General features: G+C 46.9%; 1 protein-coding gene across 1 annotated transcript in view; it reads right to left on the bottom strand.

The window, feature by feature from the left end:
• The window catches only part of ZNRF3 (zinc and ring finger 3), a 153,097-nt gene extending 126,571 nt beyond the window's left edge, over positions 1-26,526 (bottom strand). The window contains exon 1 of the mRNA XM_035017283.1: positions 26,352-26,526. The gene's annotated coding sequence lies outside the window, so the exon portion shown is untranslated. The remainder of the gene's footprint in view (positions 1-26,351) is intronic.
• Positions 26,527-26,532: the final 6 nt, after the last annotated feature.

Genomic DNA, 26,532 nt, shown 5'->3' with positions numbered 1-26,532 from the left:
CCGTAAGAGACTCAATCATAGGACACAAACTGAGGGTTGCTGGGGAGGAGGAGGTAGAGGGATGGGGTAACTGAGGGATAGGCATTAAGGAGGGCACATGATGTAATGAGCACTGGGTGTTATATAAGACTGATGAATCAGATCTCTACCTCTGAAACTAATAATACATTATATGGTAATTTAAAAAGAAAGAAAAAAAAATAGAGGTGATTAAGTTAAACAAGGTCATCAGGATGGGCCCTAATCTGACATGTGTCCTTATAAGAAGAGACAATTTGAACACAGACAGTTACAAAGGAAAGACCACATGAAGACACAGGGAGAAGACAGCCATCTATAAGCCTAAAAGGGAGGCCTCAGAAGAAACCAACCCTGCTGACACCTTGCCCTCGGACTTCTAACCTCCAGAACTGTGAAAAAATAAATTTCTGTTGTTTAAGCCAGCCAGTCTGTGGTACTTTGTTCTGGCAGCCCTAGGACACTAATAGGCTCTAGAAGGCAGAACTGGAAGCAAGGAGCATTAAGTCTACCTCAGCGAAGGAAGAATTTTCTGACAACAGCACCGTGCAAGAAAAGGATGGCTCCTTCAGGGGGCTGTGGATTGGGCTGAGAAGAGGTTGAGCCCCACCCTTAATTCAGCAGCAGAGCCTAGGATCTCATCAAAAGCTACTAAGCCAAAACACTGGATATTCTAGGCTAGGGAGATCTTAGCTGCTGACGATATCCATCAGGTAGGTTAACCCCAATTTAAAAAGTATGAAAGGAAAGAAAAGAAAGAAGAAAGAAAGAAAAGAAAGAAGGAAGGAAGGAAGGAAGGAAGGAAGGAAGGAAGGAAGGAAGAAAGAAAGAAAGAAAGAAAGAAAGAAAGAAAGAAAGAAAGAAAGGAAGGAAGGAAGAAAGGAAGAAAGGAAGAAAGAGAAAGGAAGGAAGGAAGGAAGGAAGGAAGGAAGGAAGGAAGGAAGAAAGAAAGAAAGAAAGAAAGAAAGAAAGAAAGAAAGAAAGAAAGAGAAAGAAGAGAAAGAAGAGAAAGAAAAGAAAGAAAAGAAAGAAAGAAAGAAAAAGAAAAAAAAGCCCTAGGGGCGCCTGGGTGGCTCAGTCAGTTAAGCGACTGCCTTCGGCTCAGGTCATGATCTCAGGGTCCTGGGATGGAGCCCCACATCAGGCTCCTTGCTCAGCGGGGAGTCTGCTTCTCCCTCTGCCTGCAGCTTCCCCTGCTTGTGCTCTCAATTTCTCTGTCAAATAAATAAATAAAATCTTTAAAAAAAGGAAAAAAAAAAAACCCTAAGTCAACACTCCATGAAATATGACACATAGTTGGAAAAAAATTTAAACTCATCTCGGAGTCTCCCCTTAGCACCTCACAGTGGTACTATCTCAGTCCTGCTCACGTCACATTCTTCTTACAGGCAACTAGAGCCTCAAGAGCATATTCCATCTTTTGTGCATTAACCAAGGCAGAAAAACCTGAAAGATGCACATCCATTCAACTCAGCCTGACACCTCCAAGGCAGCAGGCATCCCAAACCTGACAGCCAAACTCACAGCCCCCGAGTCAGAGCTGGGGAGGACAGCCATCCCCAAACCCAGGATTTTAATACTGGCAGATCAGCCAGAGAGAGTTCTTCCAGAGGCTTAAACACACATTTCATCCAACTCTGGGGGGAGTTGAAGAGATTGTTACCTGTGAACATGTGTTAAAAACAGGGGCAAGCCTAATGAAAAGTCATTTAAGACTTCCCGATTGCCAGGGCATGCCTCTATCTTATCTTCCCACTGCTCATCAGGTCCCCATAGCTTGCTAAACGGCAACAGAGGCGCCCCCGCCCCCGCTGCCCCTCCACAAATGCCCAGAGGACAGGCTGCTTGGGGCTGGTGTTGGGCTTGCAAGGTATTTCTGCTTAACTCCATGAATCTCCTAACCCAGTAGCAACTGAATTCCTAAAAAAAAAAAAAAAAAAAAAAAAAAAGGCACTGTTACCAGGTGCCTGGGTGGCTCAGCTGGTTAAGCATCTGCCTTCAGCACAGGTCATGATCTCAGGGTCCTGGGATGGAGCCCCACCTCGGGCTCCCTGCTCAGTGGAGTGTCTGCTTCTCCTTCTCCCTCTGCCCCCAACCTCGTGCTCTCTCTTGCTGTCAAATAAATAAATAAAACCTTAAAAAAAAAAAAAAGCGACTGTTTCTTGGTTCTTTTATACTTTTTTTTTTTTAAAGATTTTATTTATTTATTTGACAGAGAGAACAAGTACACAGAGAGGCAGGCAGAGGGAGAGGGAGAAGCAGGCTCCCCGCTGAGCAGGGAGCCCAATGTGGGGCTCGATTCCAGGACCCTGGGATCATGACCCGAGCCGAAGGCAGCCGCTTAACCGACTGAGCCACCCAGGCGCCCCGTTTCTTTTATACTATTATACAACTCCCTACCCCTTCACCCAAATAGAGAGAGGACTACAAACCTGCTGAGCTAAAATGGAAAAAACAGTCCTGTCACAGGTAAAAGGCATATTGGCCATGGTGATGATGACAATATCCCAGGGCCCTGTGGGAAGTCGTAAATTAACATACTCTTAGCCTTCCATGCTCATCATCCAACGGGACACCAACTGGACCAGCACAGACCCTAACCAACCTAATACCAGCTGGCTGGAGTGGAATTTCCCCACCTCAAAGGTATTTGAGAAAAGGAGTCCTATGATCAAGTATATTTGAGAAATGCCAGATTGAATAGAGTTCATTTGGATTCCTTTTCAGCAGGATTTCTCAGAGCCATTAATTCACTACTGGGCCATCTAAATCTCCAAGAGGGAATAAACAGCATTCTCAAAGTCAGCTCACCACAGAACCCTTTCTAAAGCATTCTGTAGGGCTAGAGTTCTTCAGAAGACACCTTGAGAAAAGCTCATCATCTTGAGGCAAAAATCCAGAGAAATCTGCACTTGGTCTTAGAAATTGTATCTCTATTCTAATACAAGTGTGCCTGAGGTCCTAAAAATTCACAACTTTCCCAAGCCAAAATAAATCAAGCCACCCAGTAAAGGCTCAAATCAGCAAGAGCTGGAAAACTGTGTCTCTGAGCCTAGATAGTCTTTGTCAATCCCCAAAAAAACTGTCTTACTGGAACAACAACAAAGGCTAGGCAGCCTCAGCCTCCCTCCCCTGGAGTGTTTGCTCTGCACCTGACATCTTTCCTAGAGACAGAGAAGCAGTAATTGAGTGCTTTGGTTAAGAGGAGGGCTCCTTGATCCCCAGATGTAATCCAGCACAGCTAAGAGATAAGGATCAAGCCTTAAAAAAAAAAAAAAAAGTTACTTAAGCAGAAAGGAATAAAGGTCACAAGGGGCTGGAACTAGGAGAGGCAGGGAAGATGAAAACAGAAAATTGAACATTCTAAAGAAAATTCTGCCTGGCCCAGTTCATTTTGCACCTCTTGCCCTAAATAAAAAAGCTGACGCGTGCTTTGGTCCTGGCTAGAGTAAGCAACGTTTCTGGAACAACTTCACCTTGGTTACATATTTCTACATTAAACATTCCAAAGTTGCTAAAGGCCTCCCAGGAGCATCTGCTCCTGTTTCTCCGGAGGGAGTCAGTTCCTGTGGAAAATGTTTGTTTAGTTTGATTACAACTTTGAAGAGGGGTAAGGATTCTGGCCCAGAAGAATTTAATGGCCGAGCCTTTCTCTTACATAATTTGTAAACAAACAGAGTTTATCCCAGTGTGGCTCATTTGGCTCAATGGCTGGATTTAGAAAAATATATTCCTCATTCATCTGGGAGAAGCCACAGTAAGGCCTGTCAATAACCAGAAAATTGCCCAAACCGGCCAGTCACTCTATTGCCTAATCCTAACAGACCTCGAAATCTCTCTTCTGAAACCGAGGACTGTCAACAGACAGAGCCCCAACTGAAGGGTTATGGGCAGAACCTGAAAAGCGGCTGAGGAATCACTCCCCAGAAGTTTCTGCACACTCGTGGTATATAATAAAATCCCTCGGGGAGCAGTAGGGGGAGGGGAAGGCCACAACAAGCAAATTTCCCCAAGGTGTCATGAATGGTTGAGTGTATGGGTGGAGAGCAATTTGTTACTAATAACAGTGAAAGGCCAAAGTTGGCATGTAATTTATTTATCTTTAATAAAGTGAACTCAAGGTTGTCACCGGAACGTTACTTACTCCCTTACATTCCAGGCTGCTCTAGGGATGGGAGAGCACAGCCTCGACGGAGCCCCCAGGCTGCTGTGATTATAAACCATGCTGCTGGAGAACACAGGGCCAAGCAGGTCCTGTCATCAAAAATCCGGTCGTACACATGGACATCATCTACCACGAGTGGCTGGAAGACCCCCTGGTCTCCATAATGAAAGGCAAACACCTTTGGCTGGCTTGCAGGGCCCCTCCCCCAGTCCATCCCCTACTGGCCTCTGAGGTTCCTTTCCCTCCCTGATTCTCCAGTTTGAGTGATTCCCCCCTTCCTGTTCCTGCCCCGCAGGAAGCCCCCAGGCATGCTGACCCTCCCCGCTGCCTCCAGGAATCTCACCCAGCCCCCACATCCAGTTTACAGATGTGGGGCTGAGACTCAGAGAGGCTGGCTCCTGATGGTCCCACTTAAGTGGCAGATCAGGGAGCCGGTCAGGTCTTCTGTCTCCCAGCCATGGCCTCACTCCTCACACTGCCACAAGCGCATTCCACACCAGGCCGCCTCCAGATCTACTAGAGAAAGCCCCATCGGATGCCACCGCAGCCTGGGTCTCAGCAAGGAATGCTTTCCCCCTCCCAGCAACTGCAGGCAGGGGTGAATCCAAGCCCAGCCCTCTTCAAATCCAGATGGAGGCCCAGCCCCAGGACGCTGCTGCTCAACATTTTTAGGGGCTTTCCCTCAACCCCCTGCACGTGGTACTCAGCCCATGTGCATTATAATGCCACCATCTCAGGGACACATTCCATCTCTCCCACCTGCCCATGAGCCCACCCCTACAGGAAGAAGCCAGCAGTGATTCTGTGGACACTATCCAGAAATTGTCATGCCCCACATCCATCAAAACGGAAAGAGGGCATTAAGCTTGGTCAAACACACCTTTAAATAACCAAAGCCTACTGCAGACTTCCTCGCCTTGATACCAAGAATACAGGAACATGACGGACCACAAAGAAGAGACTGGGATGGCTCAAATCCACAAGGGAGGAGAAAGCACAAAGTTATTTCATTTTGTTCCCTCAGTACCTTTCTGATCCAAAGTCTAATGGAGAAACTGAGGCTCCCAGATACAAACCAGATTTCACCAAATTCACTGTGTAAATGAGGAAAGTACATGGGGCAAAAAGAAGGTGACTTCTCCTTTTTACTAAACTACATTTCTAGGAACCTAAGCACATAGACCTGATTTGCATAATCATTCTATACCAGCAAGAGCATATTTTAGTTTGTCTTCTGAGAAAATTAGTACAGTGAAAACCATCCTGGTCTGAAGGCAGAGCCGGCGGTAGGGTTAGTTAGCAAACCCAACAGGAAGCCCCCAGGACAGGCCGATACTTAAAGGCAGTTGGCTCCTGGTCGCTGTCCATTCCCAGAGGGCAAGTTTCCACAAAGAGTTAAGATCAGGGAGAGCTTCAGAGCTTTGGAAAGGGATTCAAAATCAAAAAGCATTCTTCAGACAAGTGTGCCTAAAAAGCCCAACGGAGCCACTTGGCCCTCGACTGGGAACCAGTGATCTCCACTAGACCATTAACTTCATCTCTGCTCCCTGCCCAGACAGATCTAATCACCAATTTTAAAAACCCAAACTGCAGTCACGGGTCCTATCACCGTATTATCAATGCAGGCTTTCCCTTTCTCGAGCAAAACAAATTGCATCCGACTGACCGCGCACCTAGCAATCCAGCTAAGCCTGGGGAAGGAGTGCAAAAGCAGAATGGATTTGCTCCCAATCCTACTTCTGATCGGGGGCGGGGCAGACACATCCCATAGAACATGGGGCAAACGGATGCTCCGTAAGCATTGTTGGAAAATGCAAACATCACCCCATACAGGCCCCAAGCGTACTAATTCAGCTGTCTCGGACTTACTTCTGCCCAAATTTCACTAGCTAGTGACAGCCCACTTACCCTCTCCAAAGCAGACTTGCACACTACCCAACACTACTTCAACATGTGCTCCCAGGTAGTACTAGCTCATCCAGAGAAAGGCCCGCCTGCACCATGGACCAGGGGACACAAGGATGCCACCAAGATGCCCCAAGGAAGGCAAGTAAACATAAGAAGCTTGTCCGGGGTTCTTAGGAAAGAAATCTGGCCTTCGATTAACTCTCAGTTAACTCTATGGAGCTGACCTGCAGCCAACGGCAATGGCATGCTGCCTTCTCTCTCTCTCTCTCTCTCTCTCTCTCTCTCTCTCTCTCGTTTACCCTTCTTCTGAACTATCCTTTCCATCAGTTGTTGTTTTAGCTGACTATAAGCTACTTTTAATGTGAAGTTAAACATGCTACTTAAAAAAAGCATGGGTACCAAAGCCGAATATAAATGACCCACTCTAGTGGTGCTCTCAGAGCCAAATAAAAAATTAACATTATTTTCACGGTCCAAAAGTAGGTAAGGTAACATCTTAGCTTCCAATCAACAGTGTATTTAAAAAATACCCACTTCCCACCAAAAACTCACTAACTCAACAAGAAACACAAAAGTGACCTGAGATCTACCTTAGAAAAAGGCTTACCTGGGTTCCTAAGTATACAACCACAATAGCCAACGGGCTTTCATTGTATCTTTTGTTCATATGTAATTTTTGTTAAAATAACATATTTTGTAAAATATCTTATCAACCAATTCAACAAGTGCAAGTATGCTAACGTCCACTCTGGACCATGCACTAGAGACAGTTAAAAAGTTCTCCCACAAATCATCCCCACAGCTTGCAAAGGGGGGGGGGGGAGATGGAGAATGGGGCTTAGGTTTCAAGACAGCCAATGATGGAGCAATGAAATTCTGCAGAGAAAAAACCTAGAGTGTCCGTAACCAAATCTGAACGTGGCACTGGGTTGGAAAACCAAATCAAAGCAAAATCTTATCAACAAATCCCCATGGAACCAGAGCACAGGAAGGCACGGACACCATCTGGGCACCGTGGGGAACAAAAGATCACCACCTGCTCCCACAGCAAGTCGCTCGCACATTCTCAGACCGTCATGTTCTCATGTACAAGAGACCAGAGAGATTGGGGGGAAATTAGGTAAGACTAAAATAATAGTTGAAGGTTAGCACAAAACCATGCCAGATAAACTGTCAAATCGAGTGTGGCTGTGCCATTTGGCATCTGGGGGTTTTATGTGAAAATGACTTCGGGAAATCTTTCTCCAGGTGGCAATTAACATTTTAGCTCAAATTCCCCCAAGGGAGAGGGAACTTTGGGGAGGGGGGTAGGGGAAGCAATCGGGTGTGACCCAAAGACTGCCGAGCACAGAGGAAGCCCTCGGTCCGGGTCTGCTGAATGAAAGAATGTAAAAACCCAAGCCGGAGCTGCCAAGTTTACCTGGCTTACCTGACCATCTCAGAGCTGGTTCCCCGGACTATCTTTCCTACAGGACTGTGAGGTCCTCGAGGGCGGCGATTCTACAGCAGCGACAGCGTCCAGCGCCAGCCCGTATGAAGCATTTACTGCGTACTCACATCTATTACCTCACTTAATCCTCACGCCCCTTTGGAGGTAGAGGTACAAGCTATACTGTCCCGTGTTAGAGATGAGGATACAGAGGTTCAGGGGGGTTGGGTGACCTGGCCAAGATCAAAGGCAGTAGGCCTGTCTAGCTCCGGGGCTGTGCTCTCCACCTGTGTCCCTTGAGTGGCAAGAGCCCGGTCAGCTCTGAACTCTCAGAACGCGACACACTGTAGATTTTAGCCTCAAGAGGTTTTCTTAGCTGTAAGGGGTTCATCGGATTCGCCAGCCTTACACTACTTTACAGTGAGGTTATAAACACACTCCTGAGCTCCAGGCCAGCTCTCCATTTGCTAGCTGGGCTAAGACCTCTCTGCACCTTGGTGTCCTCATTTCAAAGAAGAGGGGTGAAACCTCGTATTACTCAGAATCTTCCCAAGGATCGAGTGAGACACACGGCGCAAAGCCCCAAGGGCAGCATCTAACATGGCATTCGTTCGTTCTAATGTTTCACCAACCACCTATGTGACCGTCAGCCCTAAAAGCCTTCCATGTAGTAGGAGGCAGAGCTAGCCATGATGGCCGCGGTCATGGAAAGTTCCAGGCTCCTGTCTGACAGGCCCAGGTAAGTAACAGCAGCCGAGAGTTCAATAACGTGGATTGTTTCACAAGCAGAATGTTTACCCAGAGCCCAGGCGGGAGAATCCACCGTCCTCTGTTCTGTAATTTGTTTTGATTGGTACAAAGTTTTCTTTTCCTTTTTCTTAATGGTTTAACAAATCTGCATCGCAACTCTGTTTTTCCCATCCCTGAGACTGAAGTCTATGATTCTCTATTACTTTCAGCCAACAAGTCTAGCAGAGCCAAATGGAGCAAGCCTGCAAAGATCAGGAGAGAGTTCTGTCTCTCTGTACTCCCTGCCCCAGCTACGGCAGTATCTGCTGAAGTTACATTATAAATCATAACTTGCTGAGGCCCGGTCAACACGTGCAGACAGGGCAGGACATCACAGCCGGGTCATCCATTAAGAGACACCTCCACACACATTGCCCAGGTCTCCACACTGATCTGAAAGCTTTCACGGCAGCCAGAGAGCAGATTCCTGAGCCAAATCCGAAAAAAAACTCAGCCTCTAGAAAGTCAAGGGACGAACAGGAGTGCCTCAAGCAATCTCAAGCAGGCAGGATGATACGGAGAGGTGGCCTTTACCAAAGAAGCTGAAGGGTCAACCTTGTGTGAATGCAGCCCAAGAGCCTCGCCAAAGCTGCAAAGGAAACAAAAATAAACCAACAGGATAAAAGGAAGGCTGTTGCATGAGGAAGAACTTTTGCTCCAGTTTAAAAAAAAAGAGAGAGAGAGAGAAGAAAAGAAAAGAAAAAGAAAGCACACACTGAAATGATCTAAAGCTGCCTATAAATATCTGGGAACATCAAAGGCGGTCCTGTTAAATTAAAAATGCTGTCACACAGATAGGAACTGGCCTCTAGCACTGCCAGCTTCAACATGTGAGCCTGTGATCTGAGGAGTGAGGGCTCAGCTCCTCAAGAGATCTGATTCACTAAAGAAAAAAGTGAGTGAGCAGTTGAGTTTTAATAAGGGCATTAAATACCTGAGGAATGAGCTAATTAGGGTTTAACTCTTTCAAGATTGTCCGGGCTCTTAAGAACGGTGTAAAGTAAGCTCCCTCCAGAATCTAGTTAAATCGGCCTCAAAACCTGCAATGTAAAAGAAAAGTATTAAAATAGCACCTTAGGACTTCAAAGCTGATAAATCCCACCAGGTCCCCTCAGATCGCTAGCAGAGGCCAAGTGGAGAGAAAAGAGGAGGCTAACCCGGAACTGTTTTTCTGAGATGAGGTTAGGTTGCTTGTTTATATAGAGGCTTTTTTTTTTCTACTTGGACTAGGTAAGAGCAGGCTCACTTTCTAATACGAGATTCATCCTACCCTATGAGTGTGCCCTTTACCCGAGACACTCTGAGGGTGTTGAGTGGGAAGTCCTTCATCTACCGACTGTGCTCATTCGCTCGCGTGCCACACAAGACATTATGGCTGAGCCTCCCGAGACACGCTCAAGGTCACTCCAGGAAGTCACCCAATGTTCCCTGCACGCATTCTGGATCAGAATCCTCAGGAAACCAGGAAGAGTCCCCAGTTAGGAAAGTTCCATCAGGACAGCAGATCCTTTCAGGAGCAAGATTCTTGGGTCTTGACATAAAAAGAATTGGAACCTCAGAGACAGCCGGAAGAAAAGCTCACCTGCACAAAAGGAGAAGGGGCATCTTTCCATCACCCAGTCTCAGGAATGTGAGAGAAGGGGGCAGACAGAGATGGAAACTACCTTCTCCATTCAAGGAGAGGAATGCACAGCCCAGTCTTGGCAGAGGGTGGTGGGGGAAGTTTAAAACACACACACACACACACACACACACAACCCCCACAATGCACTCCTATCATTCCCATTTTTAGAAAAAGTCAATGTGTCTAATTTGAGGGTTAAGATTAATAAAGTATTTGCTTTGGCATAATTGCACACTGATCAAACCAAGTGCTGAAGTCACTTGTGCTTGCCACAGGCCCCACATAATTAGGCCCCCAGAGCACAGCCTGAGCATATCACAACATTCCACGTGCCCTGGCCGGATCCAGAGGAGCACTCAACCACCCTGCTTTCCTTTAGAGCAGTCGTGCCCGTATGCAGGCCATGTGGCCTCAGCAACAACAGGCAGGCCGGCCTAGAAATCCAGCCTCCAATATAGGGGACTTGCAGCTCCCATGCATGCGTGTGTGCCCACATGCCCAAAACCGACAGAGCTCAGGGTCGGGCCAACGATCTGGCTGTAGGGCGCAGGGGTGAGCAGATGAAGCTACAGCAATGCGCACCTCCCAGGAAACAGAGGTCAAAGAGGGAAGTGGGGACCAGGGAGGAACGAGCCTCCTGAGCCTCTTGCACAATGCTTAAGGGCCCCCACCTGGGGAGAAGGGATACCATCTAAGTGGTAAGACACTGAGCATCTTAAGAAAAGATACCCGTGCTATGACTTCTTCTCAATGAGGAGCACTTCCGGATTTTTTAACCTTGATAAACTACCACTTTAGAATAAAAATGTTCAACCACAGGTAAGGAACGTCATGAAACAACGTATATCATTTTCTTCATCATCATCCTCACCCTCACTAAACACCAACTGTGGGGCGCCTGGGTGGCTCAGTCGTTAAGCGTCTGCCTTCGGCTCAGGTCATGATCTCGGGGTCCTGGGATCGAGCCCCACATCGGGCTCCCTGCTCCGCGGGAAGCCTGCTTCTCCCTCTCCCACTCCCCCTGCTTGTGTTCCCTCTCTCGCTGTATCTCTCTCTGTCAAATAAATAAAATCTTAAAAAATAAAATAAAAAATAAAAAAATAAACACCAACTGTATGCTTTGAGTAGCTCATTTAATCCTCACAACTCTAGGAAAAATTTCTCTCCAATTTACAGATGAAGAAACTGAGATCCAGAGAGGTAAAGTTATGTTTCCACGGCAGATAACCGGGTTCAAACCCAAGGCAGACTTTCCTACCAGCAAAGGAAATCCAGGGCCACTCCTTCTGCAAAATTTGTAACTTGCTTTAAGGAACCTGGCGAACCCTGCATGTTTACGTAGCAAAGCTAAAAACTGCTGCTCCTAACACCCCTGTCAATGGTCGATGACACGGAAGTGTTCTCCCAACTCCTCCCAAATGCAGCTGGCTCAAGGATGTCCCTGTAACACAGAACTAAGGAGAACTTATACCCAAAGCAGGTTACAGTCCAAAAATTAACTTGTAAGTTGGTTCTTAGGAATACATGTGTTATCTTCTCCCATAAAATGGTGGTGTCATTTCTGCTCCACAAAAAGCCTACCCATGCAATTACTGATGTACCCAAGGTTTGAGGACCCCACTCGAGTCAGCTCACCTCTTAAGAGCTAATGCAAAGCAGAAAAGCAGCCAGAGCAGAGGTCAAGGATCTGCATACTAAACTCCTTATGTCCCCTTGGTATCTTGTTGCATAATGTTACACACAATTCTAACAAACACGGTTCCCTGGTTTTCTAGGAACGAACGACAGAAATCAGAAGCAGCATCTAAGAATTACTGAGAGAGAAGCGAAGAAGAGGGAACAACTTCTACAAAGGTGCCACATCAGCTCCCAGGAAGACGGCCTCATGCACTGAACAACTCCAGGGGGTGCCCTTCATATCTGTGGTCACCCTGGATCCACCTGAGGGCCAATTTACAGCAAGTAGAAGTCACATATCTTGAGGAAGGAAAGCTCTTCCTAACTCACACAACGAGACCCCTCAGGCTGGAGTGGGGGAAACGTCACAAGATTGAGACACCAGCCCCGCCCTGAAGGAGGATCCAATCTAATGGAGAATCACACAGCTGACCCCAAGTCAGCAAGCAAAGACTAAATGTGTGGTCAGCCTCCCCTTCTAAAATAGTAAGTTTCCATTCAAAGGGGTGGGGGGGTTGCTTTTTCTGTTTTGAGCCTTGAAGGCAAGCCCCCCACAACATAAGACTGCTTGAGCTGATAAGCCTGTGAAGGTCCCAGCCTCCAGTAGCTCGGCACTCCTTCTGTCAAGAAATGCTAGGACAGCGGATGGTGCCGTGAGTCCCATCCTGCTCTGCCAGTCGGGGCCCCCATCTGGCTTACTAGACCTGATCAATTCCCTTCCTGACATTTCACTGCGTAACACCAAGCACCGCAGAATTAGTCATGCAGGGCACCATCTGCAAAGGGGCAAACAGCGTTCTAGTGTGGGGTACCAGCCTCGTCCTGTCCTAACTCAGCCTGCCAAAGCTTGAGACCTAGGCATCTGAAGGTCCCACCCCTGGGTGATGGCACCCACAACCTGGGTCTTTACTGAATATAGGAGAATAAGTAGGGGAGAGGATAGGCCTTCTCGGGATGGGGAGAAGAGGGGAATGAAGATAAAGAGCTGGGGGAGGGAGAGTCCCCCAACCATCCTCCCCCCCTCATTCTTCTTTTCCTCCCTCTCCTCTAATCAGCTATCATTAGGTTAGAGTTATCTGAGGGCAGGGAATGTTGGTGGTGCATGAGAGGAGGGGGTTGGTAATATTAGGAGATAGGAGGTTCCCTATTCACCCTGCAGCAAGTAGGAAAGACATCTGTACATGAGATATATAGAGATATAGATACAGATATATAACATATGACATATATGGCCTATAACATCCACAAGTTCGCAAGAGGATGAAAACAGCCTTGCAAAAGTAAATTAAGAAAATTAATTAACGTTATCTAAGCATGTAGTAAGAATTCTAGAGTCTTCTACAGTATCTTCCTGCAGGGACACCTATGGGGAGTCATTTTACTTAGAACATTCAAAACCATTCTGCCCCCATCCCACTGCTGTTTCAGAGCCTCCCCCTTCCAAAAACAAGGTTGGCATGGCAACCCAAGCACCAGTCACCGTGGTCCCTAACCACATCCGGCAGGGCTTGGCATGCTGAGACGTGTGCCAACCCTGTTGTCTGTAGGGCACTCCTGGCCACAGTACACAGCAAGCTATAATCAGGGCAGAAACCAGCGCATTCGTATAGAACTTGACTCAACATAAATATTCATTAAATGGGAAAACCTATGGTGATGCAATGTTGAGATGGCAAATTTAAACACAAGGGTCAGGAAACGCAAAAAATTACCACTGCCACTGGAACTTGAAATCACCCACACGCACATTTAATGCCACAAGCGAGTTTCTATGTGTCCCAGAGATTTAAACCTAATAACACCAAAAGTTCAAAACTACACATTAGCTGTTTGTTTAATTCCCTGGGATGGCATTTACTGATAGTCACGGGAACATTTCCAGAGCAGACATGCCATGAAGAGGCATGGAAGGAAACCCTCTAGTATAAGTGAAATAAAACACATTATGGACCCTAGAATCTTCCTGAAGGTCCCAGTGCCCAGATGATAGCCACTATTCCACAAAAAGAGCAACGATAACCAAAAAATAATCTCAACATGCCAACATGTTTATAACCAAGCAATAATTGAATAATTCCCAGATGTTTATAGTAGGCCCCATAAAGAGTAGAAAATCAAATGTTTATGAAATTGAAATTTCTTCCACACGAAGCCTGCTGGCCTCTTTAGAACTACTACTGTAGTCCTTTAAAACTCTGCTTCCCACCCAGCACTTAAAACACAGGATTAAAGGGGCGCCAGGGTGGCTCAGTCGTTAGGCGTCTGCCTTTGGCTCAGGTCGTGATCCCAGGGTCCTGGGATCAAGCCCCGCATCGGGATCCCCGCTCCGCGGGAGGTCTGCTTCTCCCTCTTCCACTCTCCCTGCTTGTGTTCCCTCTCTCGCTGTGTCTCTGTCAGGTGAGTGAATAAAATCTTTGAAAAAAACAAAACAAAACACAGGATTAAGGCCCATGCCAGAGCTTCCAAAGGCGGGCAGAAATGAGGTTAACAATATGGTACAAATTTAAGTAAAGACCCACATACAGTTGCTTCCGATGGGTCATACTGGAGCTACATAGAAGTTTTACTGTTCCTCAAAAGTACCTGTTTCCTAAGCATCACCAAAATATTAACCAAACTTAAATAAAACACACTCCCTAAAAGTCTATAGTCAGGCTGAGACAGTCTCTTCTCCAGCATGCTTTGGACACTGTACCCAGGCAGTCACACACCGGGCTGGAAGGAATTAGAGAGGACATCATCCCCTGGCCCACACCTCCTTTTCCAGACCTGGAGAGCAAGGGCAAGGTGAAATTACTGTGAGAGTCTGGTCCATCCCAAGTATTTGGAATAGCCCTAGGACACACCCATGTCTCCAAGTGGCTTGTGAATTGTTACAATCATAGAAAGTTCTCTCAAAAAAGCCCAGTCTTTTTCTGGCCACACTGATATCCCCATCACTAAGTATTATGATCTAGAAGAAGGATTTCAATTTGGTAAATATTTGACAGTTGTATTGCAAGGGATGAGTAAGACACAGTCCCTATCTACTGGGAGTTGTGATCTCGTGGGGAAAAGAAAACATGAACAAGGGAATAACTACAATGAGGAATTTAAGACCAGCTGCCAAGTGAAGGACAGAGCACTTTGGTTCAAAGGAACACACTGGTGGAATAGGAAACGCATGGTGGGAAGGACTGGACATGTGACCCCAGTGCAGGTGAGAGCCCTAGGAGAGAGAAAGGCGGGGTCGGGAATGTGGGGGCGTAGAAACGTATTACAGTAGAAGAGCACCTGGAACGAGAGGCACAAAGGAAGGCCCAGGACCCACTCAGGGAACAAGGGTGGAACGCAAAGGACCCAGGTCTGCAGCCCAGAGGCTGGAACGCAAAGGACCCAGGTCTGCAGCCCAGAGGCAACAATGAGAGGGAGACTTCAGGCCCAGGTCCCCTGTGTGCTCAGCTAGGTAGTCAACAGTGGGACAGTACTGAAAGATTTTGATCAAGGTTGTGACGAGATCCAAGGTTACCAACCGCAAAATGAATCTGGTGGGGAGAGGAAGAACTGACTTGAAAAGCGAGAATTTGAGGCATGAAGAGGGAAGGTCGCGAAGGTCAGCAAGGAAAGAGGAAATCCAGCATCCTCTTGAGTGCACCATTTCCCTTTTGACTTGGCCACAGGCTACCTTGATTTCCATTTTGAAAAGGCTTTGCAAGTCAAGATTGCAACATCCTTTACATGCCATTGGCTATCTTACCACTGACTCCGGAATACTGAGGCACTTTCTGAAAAGATGAGAAACCTCTGGGTACCCTGTGTCATTTCTAAAAATTGCATAAAGGCGCCGAACACACGTGTCACATGCATTTAAGTAAAAGTGTACAGTTAGGTACAAAGAAAAGCAGTCTATGTCAAGTATGGGACAAACCTTGGCAACCAGGACAACCTGAACGGCAGTTGGCCTGCGGCAAAATCCAGGGAAGGCCAGTCCCAGCTGAGAGAAGAAATAAGATAATAATACAGGTGAAAGTACACTGGGGACCCTAACCCACCAGGCACATGGAAGATTTTCTGGAATTCAACCAGCGGAGTGGGATGCTGTCCAAGAAAGACGAGCACTGGGGAGCCCCAAGACCACACTTCTAATCACAGCTTCTCTTGTGACCAAAGGCTGGAGGCCCTTGCCCACAGTCCCCTCACTGTAAAAGGACAGCTGAGCCACAGCATTTTCAGGGCGCCCTCCAGCTCCAACAGGAACTCTAGAGGTCAAAAGAAACCAAGGAGCAAAAAGAGAAGAGGGGCAAAGATCTTCAAGAAGGCACAGCCTTGACATCACCCTTCGAGAAGAACACGAGAAAATGGAAGCCCCTGTACCAAAGCAAAAGGAGCACTCTGGTCCCACGGCCATTCAACCTTCCCCAGCAGTGTAATTAGAGGCTCATGGGGTCCACTGAGGCATCACCATCCTGCCACAGATGGGCATCAGACACGCTGCATGGTTGAGGAAAAGAAAGGAGGCTCACGGAGCACCACATAAATGCTTTCAGCTTTGGGGCGCCTGGGTGGCTCAGTCCGTTAAGCATCTGCCTTTGGCTCAGGTCATGATCCCTGGATCCTGGGATCGAGCCCCGCATCAGGCTCCCAGCTCAGCAGGGAATCTGCTTCTCCCTCCGCTCCCCCCCCTGCTCGTGGTTCCCCCCCCCCCCCCGTCAAATAAATAAAATCTTTAAAAAGAAAAAAACAAAACAGAACGCTTTCAGCTTCAGAACTTTCAGAGGAAGGATGGCAGACTCCAGTGCCCACAGGGGCCAGACGTGGGTAAATGTAATTCCCAGTGAGTGAAGTAAACCAAAGCAACGCAATAGAGGCTGGTGAACCGGAGGGCCCACGTCCCATCTGAAGGGCACAGTTGCCACTCCACGGGGGCAGGTGAGGCTGCGCAGAAAAGTGGACCCAATGTTGCCGGATCTTTTACTTTTGCAAGAAGAGCCACAGCCCTAGATTTTTATGTAAAATGTCTGGGTTTTTAGCAGGGATCAAAGAAAATACCACGAAGCGGTTTTCAGCCCTTGGTCCTGCTGTCTGAACAGCAGCCCTGGTGCTCTGGTGCTTGGCTCTACTTGATCTCCGCCCACCGCAAACTGACAGCGCGGCTCCGAATGAGAGGACAGATGCATAGGGCCTTTCTGGACCCAGCCTGCTCGTACGCAGAGCGCCTGCTCTCTGCGAAAGCGGCACGGCACAGAACCGTGGCTGCAGAAGCAGCACCCAACTGGGCCACAATCTGCTGCCACAGGGTGTGCCGACAGCACAGTGGTGGCTTCCGTGAGCTCTTCTCTAGGCCTCTGAGCACAGCCATCTGCCTGGACAGCCGCCCTCTCCCCGCCCAGAACACACGGGCGGCCTGTTGCTCCGGAAGCGTGCTCAGATGCACCTACAAGGGAGGACCCACATACCACGTCGGGCACCTTCCCTTGGATGGAGACATCAGTCATAACTCAGACCCTCATGGGAGAGGAAAAAAGCCAGTATGTTACTACTCACTAGTAGAAATGCACTGACCTGCACATGGATGAAGTCGCCTTCCGGAGTTTTTTGTTAGAAACAGATACTAGCTGTTATGAGCAGGAATAGGTGGAAACTTGTATGCCAACCTGGTGGGGGGGTATAAACTAAAACCACTCTTCTGCAGAGCAATCGGACAACACAGAGCAGGAGCATTCAAAATGTTTATACTGCTTGACCCCATGGTTCTAATTCTAGAACTTTATCCTATGAAAATAATCAAGAAATGGAGAACAGCCATTCCTTAGAATAATGGAAAACAAGAGTATGTTACGCAGACACTAAAAAGGTTTCAGAGCGGTTAGCAACAGGAAAATACTCAAGGTGGACGAAGGGTTATAAGCACCAAGTAATACTTTCTCACATTTTCCTTTAGAATACCTCCAAGACGGGGCGCCTGGGTGGCTCAGTCATTGGGCGTCTGCCTTCGGCTCAGGTCATGATCCCAGGGTCCTGGGATCGAGTCCCACATCGGGCTCCCTGCTCCGCGGGAAGCCTGCTTCTCCCTCTCCCACTCCCCTCTGCTTGTGTTCCCTCTCTCGCTGTGTCTCTCTCTGTCAAATAAATAAATAAAATAAAATAAAATCTTTAAAAAAAAGTCTATAAAAAAAAAAGAATACCTCCAAGACTACAGGAAAATGAAAGGAAAGCTACACCAGAACACAAAAGGTTAACAGAGGTTCTCTTTAGGTCGTGGGATTCATTTTTTCATTCATACTTTTCTGTATCTCCCAAGTATTCTACAATAAACGTGTACTATTTTTACAATTAAAAAATAAGTTACAGGGGTGCCTGGCTGGCTCAGTCAGTACAGCAAGTGACTCTTGACCTCGGAGTTGTGAATTCGAGCCCCACACTGGGTGCAGAGATTACTTAAAAATAAAATCTTAAAAAAATAATAAGTTACAGATGATTTTTTTTTTAAAGGAAGATTTTGGCCCTAACTAGAAGCAATGAAAAATGAATCTATCCTAACATTTTTGCCTTCTCTACCAAAATACATCAAGTCCTCAGGCAAGCAGGTCAGTGAGCTTTGGCTTTAGGTGACCCCTCAAGATGCTTACTTCAACTCTCAGCCTCAGTTTCCTCTGGGGCAAATTTCAACTGCCCAAATTTGTATGGGAGAAATCTCAGAAATAACATCTGAAAAGCACATGCTATATCATGGGTGCCGAAAAGGCTATATTTTTCTCTACACTGTATCCACAGGACAAACTCAATAAATGTCTGCTGACAAGTTACCATACTCAAATTCAAGTAAAAAATCAAATTTTAATCAAATTCTTACAGCACTGGGTAAGACCTTACACACACCCAACTGAGCATGACCTTTACTTACTTACTTACTTATTTATTTGGCTCCATGTCCAGCATGGAGCCCAAGGCAGGGCTTGAACTCACAACCCTGAGAGCAAGACCTGAGCTGAGATCAAGAGTCGGACACGTAACTGACTGAGCCACCCAGGCATCCCATTTTATTTATTCGTTTATTTATTTATAGAAAGTGGGGAGGAGCAGAGGGGGAGGGAGACAGAATCTTAAGCAGGCTCCATGCCCATGGGGCTTGATCTCACAACCTTGAGATGATGACCTGAGCTAAAATCAAGATGCAGACGCTCAACTGAATGAGCCACCCAGGAGCCCCCCACCCTTACATTTTTAAAATGCAGCAGCTTCACCACAGAAATCCCCATTCCCACATACATTTTTAAATCAAACTGTAGGATCCTCAAAGTCTATTTTCACCAAATCAAGTCTACACATTGAGTTTCTGAACAAACATATCACACTGGCTGCTGGAGAGAGAAGGGGGGATTAATACCAAGCCTTTTTTTTTTTTAAATACCAAGTCTTAAAACACATCTTAAGGGTAATAAAAATAAAATGCTCTCCCTTGAACCACAAGAGGCCAGCTGACCTCATTCTCTTCACACTATCATGAGTCAACAGAGCTGCTAAAAGTCAAGACTTTAAAACATCTCATTCAGGCTACAAATGGAACAAAGAACCTCTACCCTTTACCTCCTCCCTATCCTGTTTGACAGGTATAAAAAGGCACTTCTCCACAAAGGGGTTATCAGCTTTAACCTCAAAGGTAGGTAAAAACTAGTCAGAAAAGGCCAGAAGGCTCAAATCCACATACTATGTCCTTACATACATGTTTCTTCAGAATGGGTTGCCCAGACCTAAACTTTGCACCCTGCAGCAGCTGTTCCCTCAGTCTCCTGTAGATGTGCCCTACTGTGGAAGACTTGTGGTCTGCATGCTGTCTGCTCCCTGTGGGCGGGGAGAGGGTCCTACTCATCCCCCACCTGCTACCTCACCTCACCTGGGGTCTGGTGGACAGAAGCTGTATTCTTCAGCACCTGCAGTGGGTTTTTACAGCCAGGAGGATGGAATGAGCAGGGAGAATCCACAGCTTTAGGTTCTTGCAATCTTTTAAATCAAACAGGGAACATGCAGTCTGTGCAAAGTCAGAAAGGTACTGAACCTAGGCTATGGTCTCTTTGGAGAAAGTGATGCAGACTTCGAAATGGCTCTAAAGTCAGCCACAGGAAGGAGGGACTTTCCCAAGAGCCAAAAAACAAGGGACGTGCCATTGAGTGACAGCTGTATACTTCAAGTCATTGGTCCCTCTTCCCAAACTTGGCAGATTGGCCCTTCGTGGGAAAAACAAGTTAGTATGAGAGAAGGAAGGAAGGAAATAAATCTCTGTAAGCGTAGAGCGTCTTCTCAGTTGAAGTTACAGCCTCACTTCTTGGTCAGTGATCCTGGGTTATACCTGACTCCAAATTGCACCATCAATTCCCATCATCTCATCCCAAGCAGAAGCAAGCGCCAAGTGAAGCAGTCTTGTAAAAACAGAAATGGCTTAGAATCACACAGCCCTGGTTTTGAATCTTAGCCCTACCCCAGACGTGCTCAGTGATGTCGAAAGTAACTTCACTCTCGGAGCTTAGTCTCCTCATCTGAAAACCTGGGGCATGCTGTCTAGCTTGCCCATTAAATGTGAGCACAGCACCGTGCCCAGAGCCTGGCACACAGAAGCAGACCGGCACAGATATAGCAGCAGCTATCTTATAAAGCTCTGACAGAGGGAAAGACTGAGCAAGTCACAAAATCAAAATCAGAGGAGAAAAGCAACCATTTAGGGGTGCCTGGGTAGCCCAGTCGGTTAAGCATCTGCCTTCGGTTCGGGTCATGATTCCACGGTCCTTGGATGGAGCCCCGTGTTGGGCTCCCTGCTCAGCGGGAGTCTCTTGGTCCCTCTCCCTCTGCCCTTCCCCTCCCCCGAATTGTGTGCGCTCTCTCTCAAATAAATAATAAAAATTAAAAAAAAAAAAGGAAAGAAAAGCAACCATTTAAACCCAAAGTACTACTTAAAAAGGCCTGGCTTTCCCCAATGATACACCTGATGCTGAAGCGTGCTTCTGCAGCTGCGCTCCCTGGCATGCTCAGCTGAAGCGCAGCCGAAAAGGACAGAAAGGCTCCAAGCCTGGGAGTCTGGAGACCCAAACAGTTATCAGGGTCATCTCTACTCACCACATGCCCTGAGCAAGGCACTTCACTTCTCTGGATCTCCTTATCTCACACATTAAAGGACTGAATCTGTTCTTCCGATTATCAAGATTGATTTAAATGTCATTTTTGTCATGAACTGTAAATCCACATTCTCCAGACTTGGGAAATGCCAACAGGAAGCAAAGTTTTCACATGGCACATACTTAGATTAATGAGGATTCTGAATACCAAACTTTGACTCATTTCTACGGACACCGGGGTTGGGCTGTAAACTATTCTTCGTGGGTTTCTGTCCATCCGTAATGGCTGTCCACATTAGAACTTTCTCAATACTCCGTGTTTTATCAAGTAAAGAACACCTACAGACCCTTATATACAGACCAGGTATCCTGCCCCTTAACATGCACACACACAGGTTACTCTCATGCAATCTGCAGTTACAATACCAGTGGGTCCACCAGAACCAGAGAGAGGTCCATTCTTTCCATCTAATCAGGCAACTTTCTGGAAATATCAACCAAAAAGGAAAGATAATCCCAGAATATATTAGCCACGTCAAAGGAAGTTACTCAAGTCCCTTAAGACCCACTGCCTGTTTGATGTCCATTCTAAATCCATCATTCATGCACCAATTAAGTGTCTGATAAGTGGCAGACACAGGGGACCAGGGGATGGATCCAGGGATGAGTAAAAACAAACAGACCAATGCCCATGGGGCCACGGGCCACAAGAGAAGGTGTGAGGAGTTATTTTTAAGGCATTTCAATGTCGAAAGATGCTCCATTTCATTTTCCAGGAAATGATGAAAAGGAACACATTTACAGTCTACTCTCCCACATGCTGCATTCAGATTGCCACCTTTTTGCGCTAAATGCAAAAATTCTTTGAGGGACTATTTTCTCACTTCACCCAAGGATAATGCATTTAACTAGTACCAGATGGATGCCCAGGAGAGAAGTTAATTCATTATAGACAATGGATGTCTTGGGAACTAAGGGCTCAATTCCATGGGGAAACCCACTTGGGAAGGATTTTCATTTATCCATACACATGTCTGTCTCTATAGAGACTGTGGACTCCAAAAACCAGCAATACAGTGTCTGAAAATAGGGTTTTAATAAACCAGATGAACATGCCCAATGGAGACACAAAGACCTGTAGACTTCTCTACAACTCTTGCCAGCTGAGCCCCACATCACTCCAAATTCTTAGTAATGGACTCTTTGATGATGAGTATTAGATCAGTGCTTCTCTTTTTCCTCCTGGGGAGAAGGGGCAGGACAGAACCCCAAAAGAGGCAAAATTGTATCTTCTCAGGAAAACATAAGAGTACATCCACAAGTGCATTGTGTATATAACTGTGTATATAATTTCAAGGGTTCACAGGCCCTCCCTGGAAGTCTGTGACCTTCAGGTTAAGAACCCCTATACTAGATTGCTAGAAATTAGACTCAAATTAATGCCCAAATCTAACCAGCCAAGTTCAACGTATTTGGCAAAAACAGAAGCAAAGGGGCCAGACAGACCTGGGTTTCGATCCAGGTTTTATCATCTGCTAGCTGGGTGAGGTTGGGGTAAATCAAATCGCCTTTCTCAGCCTCAGTTTCCTCATCTGTAAAATGGGTTAACAGTAGTTGCTAATTCCATGTTAAAGTCAGGAGGCGATGAGTAAAGACATAATGTGCTTGGCAGAGTGCCCTGTACACAATAAATGGAGGCCATCACCACCTTCCCTCTGGTCTGCAGATTCCACGCTTAAACCTCCCACTCCCATCTGCATCTCCATTCGGCGCTGCATTAACAGCTCCCATGGGATCTTAGAGAATAAGGCAGAAAATAAGGGCCCCTAAGAATTCATAAGGTCACAAAACACAGCCTTAATGTTTTCCCCCAAATCAAATGCTTGGTTTTAACCTATGAAGGCCCTTTGACAAGACAGTCAGCAATCTCTTTCTGTGTAAATCCAGATCAGCTGCCAACACACAATTGTTCTATGAGGCCAAGTCAATTTTTAGAGGCAGGCCTCTTAACTTAAAATGGAGATGAAAAGAAAAGGGTTTGATCAAATACCGAACTGCAGAAACACACTGACAGGGCAACAAGGCAGAAGAATTAGTTTCCTAAAATTATTCTCTGTGATGCCCTTAGTTAATATTGGATATTTAAGGATGTCACTCAGTCCTTCTAACCCACTACCCAGCTTCCCCCGACCCCTCATAGCTAAAGGCGCTGGCTTAGTTCTTAAATATTCTCAACTTTCCTCTGCTTTCAAGACCATTCAACACTTAACCGAGGATATAGAAAGGCCAATTTTAGAGCTACACAAAACCTATCATTCAGAGTCCTACAAATGAATTTCTCAAGCGTTTCTAAATATTTGACTTCAAGGGGGGGAGGGGATGCTTTTCCACTTTAAAACAATCTTTCATCTCTAGCAATGCAAATTTTCTTTGTTTGTTTAACCAATCCACATACCACTAGCCAGTGCTTAATCAGGCCTTTATTTAACATCACTAACCATGTGAGTTGTGCAGCCAAGTCTGAAAGTTTCAGATAATGATCTCATAATAGCAACAAATTGGTTCAAAGATGAAATATGTATCAATATGTCTAAGAACGCTTGAAAGTTCCACACTTCAGAATGACAGAACTGTAATTCCTCCAGCATTCACACTGTATGCCTGACACTCTTATGAGCAAATGGACTTCAGTGCTGCATGAATAAATAAGATAATATAATTAATTAATAGCATTTCATATCCACACAGTTTTCACTATTTCCACAGATGAAGATGTCAAAAAAGAAAAAAAAAATCTCTCTTCTTAACAGAGCACACTGGTGACCTTGGGGAAGTTATTTAAGCCTAAAATGCACAAGAAGAGAACCAAGAATCCTGGTGACTAATCCCAAGGTTTGAATTACTATCTCTCTCTGACACTCACACACACACACATACACACACACTCTCTCTCTCTCTGTCTTAACCAGGCCCCCCCTTCCCCTAATCCATGCAAATGACAAACAGGTACCCTAATTAGAAGTATCTGGGGCAAACCAGACTATGATAAGGTATCTCCCATCATTGTATATAATAGGGAGCGAGGAAAAACAGTAATACAAACCAATTTCCTATCTTAGAACTCTTAAAGAGACTCCCGAACAGGTCTTTTTCTCCCCTTAACCACGAACAACAGCACTATCGAACCCCACTGAAAATAAACAATGCTTCAGTGCCACTGTTTAGGTTTAGTTACAGGAAAATGAACTGCTCTGAAGACCATAAAATACTAAATAGCAAATCACACACGGTTATTTTAGGATAGTAAATAAAAGGAGGTTTGAAAAGTTCAACAAGGCACTTAGAAAACATGATTAATCTGAAGCTGAACACCAATTTGTTTCTTCTACCTTCTCATTTTTCATACAAAACGTTACATTCCCTCTCAGCGGTCCTGAAACACCAGCTTCCCTTACAAAAACATTTTTCAGGGCTGACAGGGGCCACACCGGTTACTGCAATCAGGCAGTACTGGAAGAACTAATAAAAGCATGCCAGCCTCTGTACACAGCCCTGAGAGCCGCGCTGAGCTCGTCTCTGCACTTGAGAGGTTCAGCAAGTAGACCCCCACAACAAAGTTATTAAAGATATGGAGTGAGAACACCAAGAAATGACTATTCAGGCAGCTCAGATAAACTCACCAACACACTGTGCAGTTATAAAGGAATTAAGGACACCTATTAGTGATTGCTTAACAAGTCAACTTATTAAATACCATTTAAGTCATTTTTCTTTACTTAGCAACTGTTGACTTAATTGGGGGGGCACTAGGCTAATGGACTACAAAAGTTAGATAAGCACTTCAAAAAGATTCAAAAGAGAATAGATTCCTTCTGCCAAATTCATACATTCTCGCTCTACTTACAAGGATAAAATGGCTACAAATGGTGTGCTTAAACTGCTAATTTTGTATTAAATGGTGAACCCAAGATTATCTCCAAAGCCCAGCACTACCCATAATGGATAGCCCGCCAGACAAACTACCGTGGACAAAGAGTCCAAGTTTAAAACACTGCAGATAAAAATCGCAAATTTCAAAAGTCTCCTTCAAGAAGTGAAGTGCCACGTTAAAACATCCTTTCTCTTAGAAGGCTGTAAGTCAAACATTTCTAAAGCCACCAGGGCACAGTGAAAGCCTCAAAGAGAAACAAGGAGTCACAAGGAGCAAGCTTTAAGATTCAAACTGTTCCTGAAAGCTGCCACTAAAATGTGTAGGAATCTTCAGCAGACCATCTTCTCTAAAGCTTACAAATTAAAGACCGTAATTATAACATGAGCAAGGAAAAAAGTCCAAAAGCCTTTAAATATGCAGTCACAGGACTCAAACATGTGTTACCCCTTCTATTCACCCTGCAGAAGTTTAAGATGGGGATAAGAGTCCTGTGAGGCAATGCTGCTGATTAATCGCCTGGCAGGGGTGCCTCCCCCAGCTTTGTAAGGACACACCTCTAAGGAGCCAAGCTGCACAGCTCCCTGTCCTATCCACGCAGGGCTTTGAGCACGCACCACGGGAGGGGAAAGGAAGAGGCTGCTATGCAATCATCCATACAGTTTCCTTCTCTTCATTCATAACTCATCCAAAGTAAAGCACACAAGGCCCCAAGCTTAGAGCCCTGCAGCCATCCCATCACCTCCAAAACGGCTCCAAATCAAGCCAACCATTTCATCGCCCGCATCCGAGGCATGCATATTAACCGCCGTAAGTGCGCTGGCAGTCTACTAACAAGTTGATAAAATCATAGCCAAGGAAGCGGGAAGGCATCTACCCAGCTCAGCAACCGCAGAGACTTCAGCTCAGTCCCTCCTCCAAAGTGCAGGCACGGCTTAAAAGCTCCCCTTCGCCAGCTCCCTTTGGAATGCAGACCTCTCTCATTGGGAGCAAGGTGGGGAGGCCCTGTCAGTGAGCGACCCTGTCTCCCGATTTCCAGAATTTCCAGGCCCTCCGCAGAAGTCCTTGGCCCAGGAGCGGGCAGGCAGTCTCCCTCCCACCCTCTGTAATCTGAGGCACGCAGCGAAGGCTGCCTTCTACGGCCACTCCAGGGCACTCGCGATCCCCACTCCTCGGCCAGCTCCCCCTGCTTCCTTGCCTGCTGCTGCTTGTCCAGAGCCCTGCAGGGGGGTCAGCGCCCAGGTGAAGCTGGCGGCAGGTTCCAGGAAAGAACCTAATGTTGTACAGCCGCAGACAAACCTGGCTAATCTCAAAAAGAACATGCAGGGATGGAAAGCAAAGCCTGTGACCTGAAACAAGCCACCCCATCCTTCATCACTCATCTTTCCAAAGTTGGCATTCAACAGGTAGTTCCAGGACTTCCACCTGAGGCAAACCGAAATGCCCAACCGGCCCAAGGGGGCCGGCCCAACGTGGGTATCCGGACCCGGGGTCCCCCTCCCGCCCCCCGGACCCACAGGAGGCCGAGCCCCCACGTGCACTCGCCCCCCGCTGCGGCGCGCTAGAGGCCACGTCCCGCCTGACGGCCGGGGAGGGATGCCGCCGGCCTCCACGCCGCCCCTCCCGCCCGCCCGCCCGCCCGCCAGCCCGCGGCGGGGTCGGCGGGCGCAGCCCCCGGAGCCATCTTGTGGCGGCGGCGGCGCGGGGCCCGGGCGGCGGGCAGCTACCTGCACGATCTCGCCCTCCGCGCTGAGCGTGGCCCCGGCCCGCGAGAAGCGGCCCGTGAGGCCGGTGGTGTAGGTGGTGTAGTCGCCGCTCGGGCTCGACTCGAAGAGCACCACCTCCACAAACGCCGTCTCCTTGGCCCGCGCCGCGCCGGGCCCCGCGGCCGCCAGCAGCAGCCCGAGC

This window comes from Mirounga leonina, unplaced genomic scaffold (assembly GCF_011800145.1).
Source record: "Mirounga leonina isolate KUSES-001 unplaced genomic scaffold, KU_Mleo_1.0 Mir_171, whole genome shotgun sequence".
In the NCBI taxonomy this organism is placed as follows: domain Eukaryota; kingdom Metazoa; phylum Chordata; class Mammalia; order Carnivora; family Phocidae; genus Mirounga; species Mirounga leonina.
Note: the sequence above shows the minus strand (reverse complement) of the source record. Positions and strands in the feature narration are given on the sequence as shown.